The following is a 17,215-nucleotide window of genomic DNA, read 5'->3' as shown; positions in this document are numbered from 1 at the left end:
TCTATGGATGCATGACCGAGCAATTAAGGCCTCATCCTATCGCTCTGAGGATCTGGGACCAAATCCGGGTGTGTAATTCCCAGATTTTTTTTAAAGGTGGTTTGTCGGGCCCACCCCAGCCGTCCCCATTGTGGGGCTTGACCGAATCCACAATTGGTATCTTCATGGATGGTCTGTCCCAGATATAATCCATCAATGAACAGTGAATAAAACATTGAACACTGGTAGTTTTTCACGGGTTCAGGCCTCACCAACAGGTTGGCCAGTGGAGTTTTTCGGGTTTTCTTTATGCGTCTAACATTTAAATAAGATCCAGTTTACAGGAGGTATATGTCCTCCCTACAGACATCCCCATGATCGCTCATGTATTGGTGGGTTGCCACTTTCCATTAAAAATCAAACCTGTCTCGGATGTGTCAGGCCCTATCCCTCATCACCCGGCCACCTCCATTGTAGGCCTGATCGAACCACGATAGCAACGAAAAGAAGGCCCTCTTAGTACCCATGAGGCAGAAAAACAATATATATGTATATAGTTTAATAATATTCTTTTTCAGAAATTGATTTAAAAAACGAAGTTTAAATAAAATTGAATTCATTATTCATTTAAAAACCCCAAACATATAATTATAACAAATTCGTATTCAAATCTTTCTTTACAAATTTTATGAAAATATTTTTAAAATTTTAAGAAAAGGAAAAAATGTTATTAAAATTTCAAAATAAATTGAAAAAATTCAGACACTGATTTATACTTATAATTTATTTATAATTTTATTACTGTTTAAATTGTATACTTATTTATTTATTGAACATTTGTAAGAAGAAATTCTTAAAAAATAATATATATATATGTATCTCGTTTTAAAAATCACAGAATTTGCTCGATAATTTAATTTACAGGCTTTAAATAAAATACAGTCGAACCTCCAATAATGGCTACCTCCAAACAACATCCATCTTTAAACGGCGGCCATTTTTTCAGTAACATTTCTTTTTGAAATGCTCACAAAATAACCTCCAAACAAAGAATATTTTCGGTTCATTTTCAGTGATAATTCCGGTCACTGTCCCTTGCTCAGAGATTTAACTGTACAGTACAAATTTTAAAAAACTTGTTTTTTTACATATTTTATTTAATTTTATGAATAAAATTGATTTAAAACCCTTAAATATCCTTAAAATAATTTTGTGATTTTATAATTTTATCGATTATTTTTAGAATTTCTTTTGAATAAAATACAATTTCAAAATAAAATTAGATTAAATATCTTTAATTATATGTAAAATTTCTATTATATATACAGTATTAAAAATAAATATAATGATTATTATTTTTTAAGAAGAAATTCGGAATTTTTATTTATAAAAATTAATAATAAATTCCTTCTATTATTTCGAATTAATTAAACTTTATTGATCGAATTTTCTGCTTATTTTCAGGTGCACTCGTACAACAAAGCCGGAAGCACCTGTTAGCGTCGATCAATCAGTCCGTCCGTGTGTCTGCTCAAACGCTATACAATTGATTGGATGTGGAGACGAAAGAAATTGGATATGAGAAATATTGACGAAAAATTATTGATATATTCGCTCCCGGCAGACAAATTAAGAGTCACTTAAATTATTTTTATATTATTTCGTTACAAGTGTGAAATTTTAAATTTATAATGAATAAATTTGAAGCACTTTTTCCCCATTGAATATTAAAATATATTTTTAATATTTTGAATAAATTCAATTCCTTATATATACAATATATCAGGAAATTAAATTAATTGGATTAGATCGATGGGTAAGGTAAAGCAACACATGGGCGATTTGCCAACGGGGTGTGTCTCCCGGGAGTTTTTCTAAGGGTAAACTGACCCATATTTAGGTGTTAGACACGTGATAAAACCCGGAAAACTTCAAACATTCGGCTCGTTGATCAGATGCAAATCCGTAACTTGTGCCCACTCGATAAATATATTATTGTAAAATTAAATCGTTAAATGATATATTTATTGTATAGAATTTGATTTTCCTCACCAGTGGCCGAACGGATAAAATCATAGAACACTGGTCACGAGTTCGCACCTAACCAACAAGATAGTGTTTTTCCGGTTTTCTTTACGTATCTAACACAACTAAATAGGAACTATAGAACCATAGAAAGTTCTCCCGTGATTCCTCTTGGCAGATCACCAACTTATTGCGTTGCCGTATCCCATCAGAACCGAACCATCCCTTGAAGACCTATTGTGGGCTTGACCAAACCAGTGATGAAAAAAGAGGCCCTCTTAGTGACCTAAGGGCAGAAAAAGAAAAATATATATAAATACACGATAGAACTGTGAAAATATTCCTCTACTTGTATCTATATTCGGAACCAGTTAAGTTACCCTTGGTTTTTTATTTAAAATAGTAAAGAAATAAGGCAGGGAAAAAAAGGCAACCATCTTTTCTGATCTAAGAAATTCAATTTATTTTTCAGTACAGGAAAAGTTAACGGAGAAGTAGTAGAAAAGCGTGGCTCTTGGTCGAAGCATGATACACTTTTTTTTACCTATTTTAACTGTTTCTCTTTTGTGAAATATTTATAATTTTATTATATTTTATAAAATAGTTTCGTGATAAATCTGGATTTAAAGTAGATTATTAAATATTATAGAAGAAATATGAAGATGTCTCATGCTCCAAAATTACTTTCATGAAATTGAGGTATTTTCGATTTACTTTATCTCTCTCTCTCTTTGGTTAATTCTTTTTTCACGTAAAATAAAAATAGAAATGGTAGAAGAAAGAGAAAAGCAATCCCTCTCATCTCTCTTTTCTGTCCTGAAAGACCAAATTTATGTTTTTGGGGCAGGAATAATCAAATAATTGGGCTGCAATTTGAAAAAATTGTAGACCTATAAATTCCCACTATCGTCCGTCCGTCTGGCTATGTGTATGTCCTTCCTTAAATTCTAAAACGGGTTTACATAGATAAAATATGAGACCAGATATCGAAACCGTAGGGGCAGGAGGCCCCTATTAACTATATATAACTTAACTTCCCATCTAGACGACTGAAAGTTATTTTAATTAAAAAATTTTCCACAGAACGGAATTACATAGCTGGCCGGCATGTCTGTTGTTTTCAGGAAAAGTATGATGTACAGGGACAAGACACTACTAATTTGAAGTNCATTCGTGTGTAGCCTATAATTTCCTATTCGGTGAAAACAGAAACGATTATAAAAATAATTATCATAAGTAACACAATATTCAAAAAAATTCATTTTATTTAATAAAATAAGCTAAAATAGTTTCATTTTCCATAGCATAAATAGCGTTGATTGACTCAACTGCAGCGGTAATAACACTACTTTAATGTTAAGAACTTCGCAATAGACTATATTATTCTAGCTTTTGCTCTTCTTCATGCAGCCTATAGCTATTTTATATACTTTCCTCTTTCTTACGTTTTATTGAAACCATAAAAAAGAATTACAATCGATAAAATCTCTGAGAAAACAGAAAAAAACCAAAACCAAAGAACTACAGAAATTTCAAAATATGCAATAATTTACTCGATTTAAAATTTTTCAACTCTTACAATACAAATAAGTATTTATCAATATACCTTATAATTAATTAAATTCCATCTATGGATGCATGACCGAGCAATTAAGGCCTCATCCTATCGCTCTGAGGATCTGGGACCAAATCCGGGTGTGTAATTCCCAGATTTTTTTTAAAGGTGGTTTGTCGGGCCCACCCCAGCCGTCCCCATTGTGGGGCTTGACCGAATCCACAATTGGTATCTTCATGGATGGTCTGTCCCAGATATAATCCATCAATGAACAGTGAATAAAACATTGAACACTGGTAGTTTTTCACGGGTTCAGGCCTCACCAACAGGTTGGCCAGTGGAGTTTTTCGGGTTTTCTTTATGCGTCTAACATTTAAATAAGATCCAGTTTACAGGAGGTATATGTCCTCCCTACAGACATCCCCATGATCGCTCATGTATTGGTGGGTTGCCACTTTCCATTAAAAATCAAACCTGTCTCGGATGTGTCAGGCCCTATCCCTCATCACCCGGCCACCTCCATTGTAGGCCTGATCGAACCACGATAGCAACGAAAAGAAGGCCCTCTTAGTACCCATGAGGCAGAAAAACAATATATATGTATATAGTTTAATAATATTCTTTTTCAGAAATTGATTTAAAAAACGAAGTTTAAATAAAATTGAATTCATTATTCATTTAAAAACCCCAAACATATAATTATAACAAATTCGTATTCAAATCTTTCTTTACAAATTTTATGAAAATATTTTTAAAATTTTAAGAAAAGGAAAAAATGTTATTAAAATTTCAAAATAAATTGAAAAAATTCAGACACTGATTTATACTTATAATTTATTTATAATTTTATTACCGTTTAAATTGTATACTTATTTATTTATTGAACATTTGTAAGAAGAAATTCTTAAAAAATAATATATATATATATATATCTCGTTTTAAAAATCACAGAATTTGCTCGATAATTTAATTTACAGGCTTTAAATAAAATACAGTCGAACCTCCAATAATGGCTACCTCCAAACAACATCCATCTTTAAACGGCGGCCATTTTTTCAGTAACATTTCTTTTTGAAATGCTCACAAAATAACCTCCAAACAAAGAATATTTTCGGTTCATTTTCAGTGATAATTCCGGTCACTGTCCCTTGCTCAGAGATTTAACTGTACAGTACAAATTTTAAAAAACTTGTTTTTTTACATATTTTATTTAATTTTATGAATAAAATTGATTTAAAACCCTTAAATATCCTTAAAATAATTTTGTGATTTTATAATTTTATCGATTATTTTTAGAATTTCTTTTGAATAAAATACAATTTCAAAATAAAATTAGATTAAATATCTTTAATTATATGTAAAATTTCTATTATATATACAGTATTAAAAATAAATATAATGATTATTATTTTTTAAGAAGAAATTCGGAATTTTTATTTATAAAAATTAATAATAAATTCCTTCTATTATTTCGAATTAATTAAACTTTATTGATCGAATTTTCTGCTTATTTTCAGGTGCACTCGTACAACAAAGCCGGAAGCACCTGTTAGCGTCGATCAATCAGTCCGTCCGTGTGTCTGCTCAAACGCTATACAATTGATTGGATGTGGAGACGAAAGAAATTGGATATGAGAAATATTGACGAAAAATTATTGATATATTCGCTCCCGGCAGACAAATTAAGAGTCACTTAAATTATTTTTATATTATTTCGTTACAAGTGTGAAATTTTAAATTTATAATGAATAAATTTGAAGCACTTTTTCCCCATTGAATATTAAAATATATTTTTAATATTTTGAATAAATTCAATTCCTTATATATACAATATATCAGGAAATTAAATTAATTGGATTAGATCGATGGGTAAGGTAAAGCAACTCATGGGCGATTTGCCAACGGGGTGTGTCTCCCGGGAGTTTTTCTAAGGGTAAACTGACCCATATTTAGGTGTTAGACACGTGATAAAACCCGGAAAACTTCAAACATTCGGCTCGTTGATCAGATGCAAATCCGTAACTTGTGCCCACTCGATAAATATATTATTGTAAAATTAAATCGTTAAATGATATATTTATTGTATAGAATTTGATTTTCCTCACCAGTGGCCGAACGGATAAAATCATAGAACACTGGTCACGAGTTCGCACCTAACCAACAAGATAGTGTTTTTCCGGTTTTCTTTACGTATCTAACACAACTAAATAGGAACTATAGAACCATAGAAAGTTCTCCCGTGATTCCTCTTGGCAGATCACCAACTTATTGCGTTGCCGTATCCCATCAGAACCGAACCATCCCTTGAAGACCTATTGTGGGCTTGACCAAACCAGTGATGAAAAAAGAGGCCCTCTTAGTGACCTAAGGGCAGAAAAAGAAAAATATATATAAATACACGATAGAACTGTGAAAATATTCCTCTACTTGTATCTATATTCGGAACCAGTTAAGTTACCCTTGGTTTTTTATTTAAAATAGTAAAGAAATAAGGCAGGGAAAAAAAGGCAACCATCTTTTCTGATCTAAGAAATTCAATTTATTTTTCAGTACAGGAAAAGTTAACGGAGAAGTAGTAGAAAAGCGTGGCTCTTGGTCGAAGCATGATACACTTTTTTTTACCTATTTTAACTGTTTCTCTTTTGTGAAATATTTATAATTTTATTATATTTTATAAAATAGTTTCGTGATAAATCTGGATTTAAAGTAGATTATTAAATATTATAGAAGAAATATGAAGATGTCTCATGCTCCAAAATTACTTTCATGAAATTGAGGTATTTTCGATTTACTTTATCTCTCTCTCTCTTTGGTTAATTCTTTTTTCACGTAAAATAAAAATAGAAATGGTAGAAGAAAGAGAAAAGCAATCCCTCTCATCTCTCTTTTCTGTCCTGAAAGACCAAATTTATGTTTTTGGGGCAGGAATAATCAAATAATTGGGCTGCAATTTGAAAAAATTGTAGACCTATAAATTCCCACTATCGTCCGTCCGTCTGGCTATGTGTATGTCCTTCCTTAAATTCTAAAACGGGTTTACATAGATAAAATATGAGACCAGATATCGAAACCGTAGGGGCAGGAGGCCCCTATTAACTATATATAACTTAACTTCCCATCTAGACGACTGAAAGTTATTTTAATTAAAAAATTTTCCACAGAACGGAATTACATAGCTGGCCGGCATGTCTGTTGTTTTCAGGAAAAGTATGATGTACAGGGACAAGACACTACTAATTTGAAGTAGAGAGTATATATTTTAAATTAAATAAATTTAAAATATGATTAAAATTGCAGCCTGGCATTATGACGATGCCACAATCATTTTTGCTCGTTTTAATATATATATATATATATATTAAATAAAATATATATATTTTTTAATTTAAAAACAAACGCTTTTATTGGTAGTATTTTTCGAGATTGCGGGATAAGGATGGTGGAGTGACCCCGTGTACAGTATATCATTACACTGCGTTTACACACGCACATCATGATTAAACTCTCGTATATTTTACGTTTATCGGGTTTCGGATTGGAGGGATGGTGGAGATAGAACCACCTTATAAAACATCATTAAAATACAATAGAATGAAATTCGAGTTGCAAGATTCGAAGACATGATACAAAGCAAATTAAATAAAAGCATTCTTTTTAAAAAGAGAAGAATTAAAACCATTCAAACCTTCTCTTGGTGAAGCAAAACAGTTTCATAAAATCTGTTCCTGGTGTTTAATGTTCCGTTTCCTTTATGAATGAAATTAAATTAGATTTATTCGTGTATAGCTTATTGATAAGAAGTTTCAGTCATTTTGTTACGAAAGTATTCTCAATTTAAAATAAAACACGTTCTTTCCGAAAATGTATTTTATTTTGAATTGAAATCATAAATATGTTTAAAAATCAAAAGTTATAACGTTTATAGTATAAAACCTGATTTATTTTCGTAAACAGGAATAAATCATATATATAAGCAGGTATATAAATCAGTTAAACTATTATTAATGAAATACGAGAAAAATCTTGACATTTAAGCTGTTTTCCACTAGTAGCCGAGTAGATGGATAAAACCAACGAACACTGCGCGGGTTCGCACCTCGAGCTTGATACATGGAGTTTTCCTCGTTTTCTTCTTCGCCTGTCTAACGCCTAATATAAGGCAGTTTCTCGAAAGTCTTCCCGGATAGCATTCCCTCTTTGCTGATCGCTGTTGTGTTTTGTTTCCTTAGTCTATCAATTCTATCCTTACGTGGTTCATAGTTACAGGAAGATACAGCAATGATCAGTCAGCTGTTCCTATTATTAAGTATTGATAAATCTCGTATGCGTGCAAACTACTTTCCATTAGTTGCAGTATTATATTGAATTTTTTAAAATCTAACATCTAACTCTGAAAAATAGTATGTCCCAAGCGGCAATTGACGTCCAAGTTCTTAAGTTTCTCAGACAATATAACTGGATGATTCATGGGGGGGGGAATTATTTAAAAATCGCTTTCAAACATTTCAGAATTATTTCATATAAAATTTTCTTATATAATCGATAGTTTAATTTAAGGATGATCATTGTGTATTTTAAAAAATAAAATTTTCAAAAATTAAAGTTTTGTTTTATGATGCGCAATGGCTATAGGATTTAAGTTAATGTAGGAAATAAATACGATGTATCCCATAAACGACAAAAGTCAAAATATCAAACTAGCATAAAAATGCCGATTTTATACTTATTAATATCCCAAACCTTCAAACATCTATTAGGTTTAGATATATGTCTTGAAAGGACTTTCTGGAACGTACTGTATAGCAAAGAATAAAATGTTATCCATGTGATTACAAAATAGCTGGACGCTTTAATTAATCAATATATATAAAAATCAATTTAATTTTAATCAAAAATTACTTGATATAAATATTGAATATTTATGAATTCAATACTTTAAATTGTTTAACCAGCATTCTGATTGGGGAATGGAATGAATTGATTGAATAAGACAATGCAACACATGGACGATCTGCTAAAGAGAAGTGCCTCCCACGAAATTTTTCAATAGAAAATTGGTCCTATTTAGGTTTTTAGACACATCAATAATCTCACTCCACGCTTCAATTTGTTGGTGAATTGCGAATCAGCAACTAATTATTAGTGTTCTATGGTCCACTATTGGGCATTCATGATTCTATGGTTGCTGAATCACAAATATCAGCATTCAGTTGTTCCAAACAATTGCCAACTGTTCGGAATTTTTCGAAATGTACAGAATTTCAGTTATTTTTTTTAAAATAGTTATTCGGATAAACCAAAACTGTTCGAAAATATTCTGAAAAATGAACAAGGAGTTGATTTTCTGTTAGCTCGTTTCTTTTTCCTCGCTAGAGGAAAGAGGGAGACCGCTAAAACTTTTCGCTCCACTAATTGTGATTGGAATTATTTTCATTCTCACAAGATTGCGTTTTTTTCTGTTTTTCTAATTATGCTTTGTGGGTACTAAACGACCTGTTTTAATTACACACATCGTAACTTCAACTATGCCCCACAAGAGAAGGCAAGGTGATGAGACACTGAACCCGACATACCCAGAATGGATGTCTGTATAAAATGATAAAACTATTAAATTATTAAGAATTTTTAAAATAGTTTTGTCATTTTATACAGGCGTAAATTAGAAAACGTTACGATAATTATGTTACGCTCTGTTTTTTGGATGCTTTATGTCGGTATTAGTGTTGTATTGGACAGTAAAGAAAATGTAAGTAATTTTTTATCTTATCTCAAATATTGACGGGTGTATATCGTTGTTTTTAAAGTTTTATATAGGCTAATTGTTATAGAATGTTGCAAACCTGCTGAAGAGAGGCCTACAGGCCCGAAACACACAAAAAGAGTGTACAGGTGACAATAAAGATATTTTCAGGTGATGGGTGAAAATTAAAATCTTAAAAAGTAAAACAAAATGTTTTACCTTCTGACTAAGACTTCCTTTCTTTTTAAATCAGAAACTATACCAGTATAATAAGTCCTATTAATAAACTATTAATAGAGAATTAGTCCTATTAATAAACTATTAATAAACAAGGTCCAAGTAGACAATATAACAATAAAGGATATAAAATATTATCTTATTAAAATAAATTTAAAACAGGCAAAGTCTATCTAAAAACATGATTCATAAAATCAAAATAAATAGGTGACTGTAGGTTTCATCATGAAAGATGAACAAAGTTATTCAACTCTCAAGGCCAGAGCTAATGCTAAAGAGAGTTGGAGAAAGACATTTCAGTGCTCTGATGCTCCTGCTCTATAAACCTGCTCTTGAGCAGAAAACTTAAGAAGGATTCACTACTACCAAGCAAATTTTACTACCAAACCTCGAATTAGCATCGTTATTTGTTCGATTTTAGAACTGGTATTAAATCGAATGTGGCGCTAAATCGAAAGACTTCAAAAACTAAGAATTATAATAATGCGATCTACTGCTCATGCAAGTTTGAATTTGAGAATTTCAAAGTTATGTAATATATATTTTACGATATATATAATTCAGTAATTCACAGACAATGAAGGGACGCCTAAACAATCTCGACATTCCGACCGTCTCTATGCCGAGGAATCAGACTACCTCTCTGGGAAACTGAAGACCGAATCCGGGCGAGCAACCTCCAGAAGGACATTCTATGGGAAACTGGAACCGATATAGATGTTAAACACGTAAAGAAAACCGGCAAACTCCACTTAACCAGTCCGTTGGAGAGTCGCAAACTCTTAATCAACTACCAGTGTTCAGTGGTTTTATCCATTCGGTCACGCCCACTAGTGACCGAGTGGATAAAACTACTGAACACTGGTAGTTGGTCGTGGGTTCACGCCTCGCCAATGGGCTGGCCATTTGGAGTTTTCCGGGTTTTCTTTACATTTGTAACATCTAAAAAGAGGCCAATTTCTCTTAGAAAGTCCTCCCGGGAGGCATTTCACCTCGGCAGATCGCCCATGTGTCGCGTTTCCGTAAACAAATAAACCAATCCACTCAGCCACTGGTGGACAAATTACTTGATTTAAAACATTCGATTTGCTTATTTTTTCAACGGTTTAATCGTGGTTCATTTTAGGATTGATGGGATAAGGCACCACAACACTTGGGCGATCTGCCAAGAGAAAATTCATTCCGAGAAGATTTTTTTTATTGGAAACTGGCTCTATTTAAGTGTTAGAAAGGTGAAGATATCTCGAAAAACTCCACATGGCTAACCTGTAGATGAGACATGATGCATCATAGGCAGCGTAAATCATAGTGCATAATAAAGCATGTGAAAAATACTCATAAAAATAGCCAGATGATGGAGAGGTCAAGGTACAGACTAGCACTCTGAAAAAACCGGGTTGTAATTGAACTAATTTAAGAAATTTTCATGGGTGTCCATCATTACCCGGCCGTTCCCAATATGGACTGACATGAAGATTTTGAAAAAAGTTAAAATCTCTTAGTTCTCACGGGACTGAAAAAGTTAAAATTTAAAAAAGGCGTCTCTTAAGACCCTATGTTTTGTAACTATTATAAAACATTTATCCTATTATTGATAAATATCGTTAGCCAACAGATGAGGGGCATCAGCTAGAAACGGGTATTGGCACTTTGGACAATTAGTTTAAAGACTATAAAGTACATAAGACAATAAAGTGGATGTGGAAAAGTCCAGTGTCTAGTGTCAATACTTCGTGGTGTCTCAAAACATAACTAAAAAAACACGGTTTAAAAACAGAAAAGATTTATTCTATGTCTAATTTTGAATTTAAGAGCAGCACGTATTGAAGATAAATAAAAAAAAATTGATTTCCTTTAGAAAGTGTTGGATGTTCCATTAAGTTTTTATCATTTCGAAAAAGATTCTGTACTTTAAAAATAAAATAGAAAAATAAAAATAAAAAAATGGAAACACACTGAAACTAGAGTTGAACAATGATAAAATTATAAATTTATATAAAGAACTTTATATAAGAAACGATACAATTTATATAAAAATCTTAAACTGCTCTTAATTTATAAATTATTATTTAAAAAATAAAAAATAAAGGAAACACGTGCTGAAGAAATTATGATGTACGAGTAAAAAAAATGAATGCAGAACAGCTAATCTGAGAAATTTTTAATGATGGAACGTCTCTAAACGCTCATTATTTTCATTAAAAAAGAAAGAAAGTATTCATTTATTCTGAAACAATTAAAATTAATGAGCAATTCTTCGTCTTGATTACACACTTTTGTAACAATTAGATTAAATGGCCTACTCTAGATTACTTTATTATTTCGTATATACACATATACTATTTAAACATTACAATTATAATTAATGCCCAGTTATGCTTCAATACACAGATGTGTATTGAAGCAGATCTAGTCGTAGATTATTACATTATACGTAAAAACAGAAAATTAACTGACACTAAGAATTTTTTCCATTCTGTGGGTACTAAGAGAATCATACTCCTTATGGGTTCGCCAGGCGAACCCATAAGGAATACGGTTAAAGGGCATTGCAACGAGGGAAGCCGATGGAGATAAATAGAACGCAACATATCCGGAACAGACCATTTTTGGTAATCCACCAGTGATAGAGTGGATAAAACCACAGTACGTTCAGTGGCGTAGCCTAGTGGGAGCGGCGGGGGCGGCACTTTTAGGGGGCGGAAAAATTTCTCAATAAATAATAATAATATCTTGTAAAAATTTGAACCATTTCATTTCATATTTTTGTCAATAAATCGTAGGTTCGGACCGATTGAAATGAGCATGGAATTTTTCATTACTTATTCTGTGACGAAACTGAATTTTAGTCTTTTAAATTGAGATACCTAAATAAGGGCTAAATTCTCCGCCCCGGGCGGATGACACCCACGCTACGCCACTGAGTACGCTAGTTGGTAGCGGTTCGTACTCCCAATCCTGATGATATGGCTAAAGCATTGCAAAAAAATAAAAAGAAACCCGAACTTTTTTCAACAATTGTTGAAAGACCAGGACAAACAAGCGTAAAACAAAGAGAAAATAAATGAACCGCATTTCGTGATTGATTATCAATTTTCCAATAAAACGGCGTTTAGTGAATTTCCAGGTTAACTCGCTTTAGAAGAGTTTTGTGTTCAGATTTCAGACATGTTTAATAAACATTACACATTTAAAACGTGAAAATAGAATAAAATATCTAACATCTAAACATTACAATAAGTTTTCCTTCTAATAAGGTATCAAATTCAAAGTTACATTTAAAAATATTGTGGAAGAATGTAATAATGCCATTGCACAATATTTTATTTGAAATTATCATCAGAAATAATTGTTAAATTAATATGTCACCAGAAACTATTAGATTAAATGAATGAATTAAGACAACGCAACACATCGGCAATCTATCCTGAAAAGACTTTCTACGGGAAACTGGTCCCTATTTAGATGTTAGATACGTGAAGAAAACATTGAAAACTCCGCGTGGCCGACCCATTCATTGACAGGAGCAAACCCGCAACTAAATACCACTCGGCCACAGGTGAACACCAGGGCCGTTGAAAGAGGGAAGCCGAGAATTTCTTTAGGCCCGAGAAGAGTTTGGGGCCCGTAGAAGTTCCTACCACCTCTAAATTGTTACTATTTTTACGAAAAAAAGTTAAATTCTTATGACTGCTTTTTGTTACTAAGAACGCATTCTATATATTCCATTTGTTCAAACGAAAATGGTCAAAAGAACCCAATACAAGCTCTCGATAGTCATAATGGACCCCGAATAAAACCTAACGTTAACCTAAATATATAATTCTCGGGAGATATTTGAAATACGTTATTTTATATCGAAAATAATAAAAGGATCGATTTTGAGGTAATAAGAATTGTATATTAGAATCAAATGTGATCAATGGTTTAATGGATTTTGATTGATAACTTCGAATTATCTATTCACACGCATTAAAATTATACTTTCAAGTATATTTAATTTTACTGAATGAAAATATATCAATAGAAAAACTGTAAAATGAAAATAACAAATTCTAGTAATTTAGGAAAGATATCAGTTTTTATAAGTAAAAAAATGCCTTGTCTAAATGATATACATTCGTATAAAAACAAATCTAGTAAATTTCCAATTCGGAATTTTAATAATAAAATATCATTACAAAGAAACTTCAGGTTAACATCATCAATTTTTTCCTTAGGAATACGAAATGGAATTCAATGAATCAATTGAATAAGCTAATTTAGACAAACTGCTTTTAATCATTCCATTCTATAGAAATAGATGGAAATAATGTAAAATAAATTGACTATAAATATGAGGTGATCTAAAGTACATATTTTTCCCTAAGATAATCTAAATATAAAAGAGATTTTATGCAAACAAACATAATAGTAATCATATTACAATATTTTTTTTTTTTATTTTGTAACTTGAGCAATGACCTGTAATAAATTGAAACTACACGAGACCAGAACGATATCCAATAAAATAAGTAATGATTTTACAACAATAATCCAAAAAATATTCACTTGATTGTATGATCTAGTAAAATGCTTATTCAATGGAGGATAAACTTGAATTGTATTGTTTTCAGAATACAGCAATGATTCAAAATTAATTTCAAATTGATTAATTATTTTAATGTAAATAATTTAGAAAATAATTTTAAGAAAGAAATTTCTATTTTATTCTTGTAATGGGAGAGATTCATAAGGCGATTCCTGTAAGCTGCAGCTTGTATAGCTTATTTGGATTTGCACATAAGCTAGACAAGCTGCAGCTTTACGGCCTTCCCTTATGAGTCTAGCTTAGGCCTCACATTTTTACATGTATTATTACTTGGTAGAGAAGATGGGCTATGACGTGTTAAAGTTTAGAGCCTCAAGTCTAAGTAGAAGTCCAGCCTTAGTAATGGGTTTTTTTATTCGCAGCAGATATAAATATAACTATTAATTAATGTAAACTTATATAAACGAAAGTAAAATACAAACTGTACATTTGTCATGTTATTGATAATTATATACAGAAGCTTGCTATAATTGAGTAAGTATAATGAAATGTTATGAGTAAAATAATAAAAATTTTATCAAGAATCTTAATTTTAAATTTATAAGTAGCGTTTATTTTTTAATCCAAAACTTACTTATTCACTTTTTGTATTACATATATATAAATGAATTGACATTCTGCTGAAAAAACATATCTATGCAGAAAATAATTCATTTGTAAAATTAAAATTAAATAATCAATATATCTATTAAATATTACTGTCAAAATATCAATTAAATAGAACTGTAAAAATTAAGTTAAAAAGTTATTTAATACAAGCTATGCTTCAAACTGTATCTAGTAACTTGTATACTGAACTGTATGCTTGTAATTCTACAAGTATATATATATATCAGGTTTGAAAATAAAATCATGTTTTAAAAATTCATATGAAACCCTCAAGAATAAAAATAGCAATTTCTAAATATAATTTATACAGTTTATTTTATTTATATAGGCACAGATAAAATATATTTTTATATTAATATATTGTAAGTTTATTATTATTATTTTTTTTTTGTTTAATGCTCAAATAAAGAAATATTCTAAAATTCAAATTTTGATTGAAAAGCAAAAAATGTTCAATGACTTTAACTGAAAAAGCATTAGTATTTTATCTAGAATTTCAAAGAAGCATTTTAAAATTCTGAATAGAAAAATTTTAAAAATTCAAATTTTTGTATAAAGTAATAAACTAGAAATGAAGGGAATTTACTTATTTAAATTTATGTTTAAAAATAAAAGCATCATACATTGACTATGCTTAATAAAAGTATAAAATACAGTGATACATTTACAAGTTCCTGCATTATTATATAACTTTTTTTAAAGAAAAAATTTAATTTAAAAATTCTTTTAATAAAAATATTCTTTTTTTAAAATACCTGTTGGTTAATCTTTAAATTTTTTACTCATTTAACACTTTAATAAACAGAATGTTAATTTTATAATTGCATTAAAGAATTTTAAAAGGAAAATTCTTTGATACACTAATCAATTAAGTTTAATATTGTTTAAACATACAAAAGATTTAGAAAATTTTTAAACTTAATTTTACATTTTTAATTTTCTTCTTTTTTAAAATGAAAAAAATTATAATATTTTAAATAATTTAATCTAAGTTACAAGTTTATGACACGTTTTACTGTCATCGTTAAAGTTCCGTTCAATTTACTAATTAGTGCAGTATCACATCAGTTCTCTTGATTAAGAACCATCTAACAGCTGCGTGGATAAGACGTTTTTAATTTTATTAATATAAAATTTAAACGAAAATTTTGAAATTTTAATAGCGTTAAGTCATTCGAATTTAAATCATATAATTAATTTTTTAAATTTAGTTTTTGATTTAAAAAACAGGAGATTTTATTATTAAAAACTTATAAATCCCGGATAATTATTAATTAATTAATTCCAAAAAACCGCATCTTATTCACCGTTTCTCTATGTTGGAAGGTCAATAAACGTGATTAAAAATATCCCCTTAAGGAATTTTATGATAGATTAATAGAGTTTTATAAAGGACAGGAGCGTAGGATTGTTTTAAAGCTAGGAAAGAAGGGTAAAAACCTGAAGAAACGTCAAGAGAAAAGTCTATATAAATTGTTCATCCGACAAAAATCTGCCCCAAATTCTGACCTTAGTTAAAAAGCTGTGAACAGTAAAATCAATGCGGTTTGAATGCAGTTTTATATTATAAACGATTGGCGTATTGCGAATTTTTTGATTAAAAACAAACATTGTTTAACATTACACTAAATTAATTTATAATTTACATATACAAGTATATAATAAGAGTTTAAAAAGATAAAAATAAACATACGTTTTGTGATGCAGCTGGAACCTTCGATTGTAACTTCCCCGCACGACCATAATGTTCGCATGTGAAGCCGAACTCGAAGGAAAAACAGATCAAATTGGCGTTACTTAAACATTATTTATATAAATGCCACCCGGAAATAAAACTCTTCTCTTCCTGTATAACGTATAATAGTAGTGTGACGAAACACAACAGCGGTTATAAAGTGTAGCACCAAAGTGAATACGTTAAACAGATCGCTTTTATTAATCTCGCAAAATAAGCACTTTTGGGTTTGAGACTAAACAATATGGCAAATGCCTGTTCTGTGGTTGGTTGCGAGTATACAGATGTCAAATTATCCTCATTTTCACTTTAATCCTTAATTAATCGCAATTATATCATTTTTCCAGTCTGAAAGGTATTTTTTAAATTCATTTAAATTTTCTTTTATNAATCTAAGTTACAAGTTTATGACACGTTTTACTGTCATCGTTAAAGTTCCGTTCAATTTACTAATTAGTGCAGTATCACATCAGTTCTCTTGATTAAGAACCATCTAACAGCTGCGTGGATAAGACGTTTTTAATTTTATTAATATAAAATTTAAACGAAAATTTTGAAATTTTAATAGCGTTAAGTCATTCGAATTTAAATCATATAATTAATTTTTTAAATTTAGTTTTTGATTTAAAAAACAGGAGATTTTATTATTAAAAACTTATAAATCCCGGATAATTATTAATTAATTAATTCCAAAAAACCGCATCTTATTCACCGTTTCTCTATGTTGGAAGGTCAATAAACGTG

The 17,215-nt window shown here is 30.3% G+C and overlaps 1 protein-coding gene across 1 annotated transcript in view; it reads right to left on the bottom strand.

Annotated features, from left to right (window-relative positions):
* Positions 1 to 16,826, bottom strand: part of LOC111621902 — a 79,711-nt gene extending 62,885 nt beyond the window's left edge. The window contains exon 1 of the mRNA XM_023364155.1: positions 16,430 to 16,826. The gene's annotated coding sequence lies outside the window, so the exon portion shown is untranslated. The remainder of the gene's footprint in view (positions 1 to 16,429) is intronic.
* Between the last annotated feature and the right edge of the window lie 389 nt (positions 16,827 to 17,215).

The sequence above is a fragment of the Centruroides sculpturatus genome, unplaced genomic scaffold (assembly GCF_000671375.1).
Source record: "Centruroides sculpturatus isolate CEXI.00-Female unplaced genomic scaffold, Cexi_2.0 scaffold200, whole genome shotgun sequence".
NCBI classification, from domain to species: Eukaryota; Metazoa; Arthropoda; class Arachnida; order Scorpiones; family Buthidae; genus Centruroides; species Centruroides sculpturatus.
Note: the sequence above shows the minus strand (reverse complement) of the source record. Positions and strands in the feature narration are given on the sequence as shown.